Source organism: Palaemon carinicauda, chromosome 39, assembly GCF_036898095.1.
Source record: "Palaemon carinicauda isolate YSFRI2023 chromosome 39, ASM3689809v2, whole genome shotgun sequence".
In the NCBI taxonomy this organism is placed as follows: domain Eukaryota; kingdom Metazoa; phylum Arthropoda; class Malacostraca; order Decapoda; family Palaemonidae; genus Palaemon; species Palaemon carinicauda.
The window spans coordinates 44421026-44426025 of NC_090763.1; positions in this window are offsets into that span (position 1 = coordinate 44421026).

The window sequence follows — 5000 nt, forward strand, 5'->3', positions numbered from 1 at the left end:
CAAACTTCCAAAAGCCTTTCAATCTTATTCTTACGCTGATGCAAGGAAAGTCTATATGCTTAGGAAGGTATGTTTGTTCGTACAGTATGGCCCACCTTATAGTATTAAACGATGTCTTTCTCTTCCCCTAATTACAATGAATATTCCTGAACGGAACGGGTGTTTTATACGTAATCATTTTATACTCTGTGCTTGGATCAGGACTTAGGCTATTAATATAGTGATGACTGTGCTTTTGTTTCTAGCTGGAATTATGCACCTTTAGGGAAACAACTAACTGGCTCTCATGTGCGTGTAGTGTATATATATATATATATATATATATATATATATATATATATATATATATATATATATATATATATATATATATATATATATATATATATGTACCATGGCACTTCCCCCAATTTTTGGGGGTAGCCGACAAAAACAAATGAAACAAAAAAAAAAAGGTGACCTCTACTCTCTACGTTCCTCCAGCCTAACAAGGGACTCAACCGAGTTCAGCTGGTACTGCTAGGGTGCCACAACCCACCCTCCCACATTATCCACCACAGCTGAAGCTTCATAATGCTGAATCCCCTACTGCTGCTACCTCCGCGGTCATCTAAGGCATCGGAGGCAGCAGCAGGGCCTACCGGAACTGAATCACAATCGCTCGCCATTCATTCCTATTTCTAACACGCTCTCTTGCCTCTCTCACATCTATCCTCCTATCACCCAGAGCTTTCTTCACTCCATCCATCCACCCAAACGTTGGCCTTCCTCTTGTACTTCTCCCATCAACACTTGCATTCATCACCTTCTTTAGCAGACAGCCATTTTCCATTCTCTCAACATGGCCAAACCACCTCCACACATTCACATCCACTCTAGCTGCTAACTCATTTCTTACACCAGTTCTCACTCTCACCACTTCGTCCCTAACCCTATCTACTCAAGATACACAAGCCATACTCCTTAGACCCTTAGACACTTCATCTCAAACACATTCAATTTCTGTCTCTCCGTCACTTTCATTCCCCACAACTCCGATCCATACATCACAGTTGGTACAATCACTTTCTCATATAGAACTCTTTTTACATTCATGCCCAACCCTCTATTTTTTACTACTCCCTTAACTGCCCCCAACACTTAGCAACCTTCATTCACTCTCTGACGTACATCTGCTTCCACTCCACCATTTGCTGCAACAACAGACCCCAACTACTTAAACTGATCCACTTCCTCAAGTAACTCTCCATTTAACATGACATTCAACCTTGCACCACCTTCCCTTCTCGTACATCTTATAACATTACTCTTACCCACATTAACTCTCAACTTCCATCTCCCACACACACTCTTCCAAATTCTGTCACTAATCGGCCAAGCTTCTCTTCTGTGTCTGCAACCAGTACAGTATCATCCGCAAACAACAACTGATTTACCTCCCATTCATGGTCATTCTCGTCTACCAGTTTTAATCCTCGTCCAAGCAGTCGAGCATTCACCTCTCTCACCACTCCATCAACATACAAGTTAAACAACCACGGTGACATCACACATCCCTGTCTCAGCCCCACTCTCACCGGAAACCACTCACTCACTTCATTTCTTATCCTAACAAATGCTTTACTACCTTTGTAGAAACTTTTCACTGCTTGCAACAACTTTCCACCAACTCCATATAACCTCATCACATTCCACATTGCTTCCCTATCAACTCTATCATACGCTTTCTCCATATCCATACCTTTTGCTAAATATTTCTCGCATATCTGCCTTACTGTAAAAATCTGATTCATACAACCCCTACCTCTTCTAAAACCACCCTGTATTTCTAAGATTGCATTCTCTGTTTTATCCTTGATCCTATTAATCATTACTCTACCATACACTTTTCCAACTACGCTTAACAAACTCATACCTCTTGAATTACAACACTCATGCACATATCCCTTACCCTTATATAGTGGTACAATACATGCACAAACCCAATCTACTGGTACCATTGACAACACAAAACACATATTAAACAATCTCACCAACCATTCAAGTACAGTCACACCCCCTTCCTTCAACATCTCAGCTCTCACACCATCCATACCAGACGCTTTTCCTACTCTCGTTTCATCTAGTGCTCTCCTCACTTCATCTATTGTAATCTCTCTCTCATTCTCATCTCCCATCACTAGCACCTCAACACCTGCAACAGCAATTATATCTGGGTCCCTATTATCCTCAACATTCAGTAAACTTTCAAAATATTCCGTCTATCTTTTCCTTGCCTCCTCTCCTTTTAACAACCTTCCATTTCCATCTTTCACTGTCTCTTCAATTCTTGAGCCAGCCTTCCTTACTCTCTTCACTTCTTTTCAAAACTTCTTCTTATTCTCTTTATATGAATGACCCAATCCCTGACCCCACCTCAGGTCAGCTGCCCTCTTTGCCTCACGGACCTTGCGCTTTACTTCCTCATTTTTCTCTTTATATTTTTCATACTTCTCTACACTATTACTCTGCAGCCATTCTTCAAAACCCCCCTTTTTCTCATCCACTTTTACCTTCACTCCTTAATTCCACCATTCAGTGCCCTTCTTCATGCTGCCTCCAACAACTTTCTTTCCACACACATCACTTGCAATCCCAACAAAATTTTCTTTTACTAACTTCCACTCCTCCTCTAAATTGCCAGTTTCTCTTACTTTCACTTCGTCATATATCATTTTCAACCTTTCCTGATATTTACTTTTTACCCCCGGTTTTATTAGCTCTTCAACCCTCACTAGCTCCCTTTTACATTCACCTACTCTATTCTCCCACTCTTGCTACAACTAACTTCCCTTCCACCAAAAAAATGATCAGACATACCGATAGCCATACCCCTAAACAAGTGCAAGTCTTTCAATCTTCCAAACATTCTTTTAGTTATCAACACATCATCCATTAATGGCCTTTCTACTACTCTTCCATTTGCCACTCTTACCCATGTATACTTATTTTTATCTATCTTTTAGAAAAAGCTATTACCTATCACCATCTCTTGCTCAACACATATCCACCAGTCTCTCACCACTCTCATTTTCACCTGGTACGCCATACTTCCCAATGACACCTTCTACCTCTCCAGTGCCCACTCTAGCATTTAAGTCACCCATGACAACTACATAATTCCTTCTACCCAGTCCTTCTACACACCTAGTTAAATCATTCCAGAACTCATTCCGCTCTTCTTCACTTTTCTCACTACCTGGCCCATACGCACTGACAAACGCCCAACATTCCCTACCCAACCTAAACCTTACCCACATTAACCTAGATGATATCTCCTTCCATTCCACTACTTTACCTGTCATCCATTCACTCAGCAATAAAGCCACACCCTCTCTCGCTCTTCCCCTTTCAATCCCAGACACTCTACCAGACATTTCACGAAACATCACTTCACCCTTTCCTTTTATATTCATCTCACACAAGGCCAATACATCCATCCTTCTATTCCTAAACATACTTCCAATCTCACATCTTTTACTCTCTATCGTACTACATCCACGCACATTCAAACACCCCAAAACTAGAGCGCGGGGAGCAGTCACTCTCCCCTTAGCTCCATCTCTTTGTTGCTGTCTCAGAGGATGTAGATACAGGAGAGGGGGTTCCCAGCCCCCTCGTCCCGCCCCCTTTAGTCGCCTCTTACGACATGCAGGGATAACGTTGGCGCTATTCTAATTTCTATATGCCCCCACTGCCACAGGGGGCATATATATATATATATATATATATATATATATATATATATATATATATATATATATATATATATATATATACATATTGTATGCGTGTGTGTGTCTGGGTGTACATACATTCGAATGTACACGTGCCTATACGAATCCATTGTATACACCAGATTTTTGTCGAGTTAAAGATCCCACTGAATCATCTATTGTATAAGCGAAACATAAACTCACAAAAAAATCCCCACAGCAGAAATCCTTTGCAAGCAACACTGTAAGACTTCCAAATCCTTATTTGGAAAATCTCGTGAAGACTTAGAAGATGACGAGGTCTTCGGCCCGTGTCATGGACATTTTCTCTGTTGTACCTGATTCCTCTCATGGGTGAAAAATAAAATCATAAGGAAACTAGAGTGCAGACCTCCACAGCCACAGCTTATTTCTCAATCTTTTGCTCCTCGACTGTGACCTTGACCTTTGACCTTATTACATAATAGTTAATCCTTGCAAGTTTCATTACTCTACGATTAAAATTGTGGCCAGTAATCTCTTCACAAACAAACCAACAAACACACCCTTCTTCGATCTACATTGGCGGAGGTAAATATTGCGTAAAAATTGGCTCACGTTCGCTAGGCCCTGGGATCGTTCCCGGCCTATTACCCAAATGTTTACCTGCTTGTGAATGGGTGTTAGGATTTGCTAGGTCAAGATTATCAAGCATAAGGATGGCAACCTTGCTCCTGAAGACGTGCTTGAGTACCAGTTGACTGTAGGTTGCTGATGCAACCTCTTCCATATCGGAAACATATGCATGCGTACACTAACATATGTGCATATGTATGTGTGCGCGCATGTGTATACACATGCACGTATTTAGGGGTAATCAATACATTCAAACAACTGAATCGAAGGTGAATAATCTTTGCAAAACATTCTTTGCTCACGTCAACGCCTCTCTCTAAACAGAAGGTTTTTTAGCATGGCGACGAATCTAGTGACGTGCATTGGTCTCTTGATATCAATTTTATAAGCGATTTCTCATATCCTGGATGGCACATCTTTTCTTTTACAATACTTCTTTCATGACATTTATCCTAACGTGCCATTACTAATGATAATCTCCGTCAAGTCACCTTAACTGTTTCTCGCCTAACATCTTTTCAAAATGTAAGGTAGTAGGTAGACCAGGGCACCAGCCACCCGTTGAGATACTACCGCTAGAGAGTTATGGGGTCCTTTGACTGGCCACACAGATTATATTGAATCCCTCTC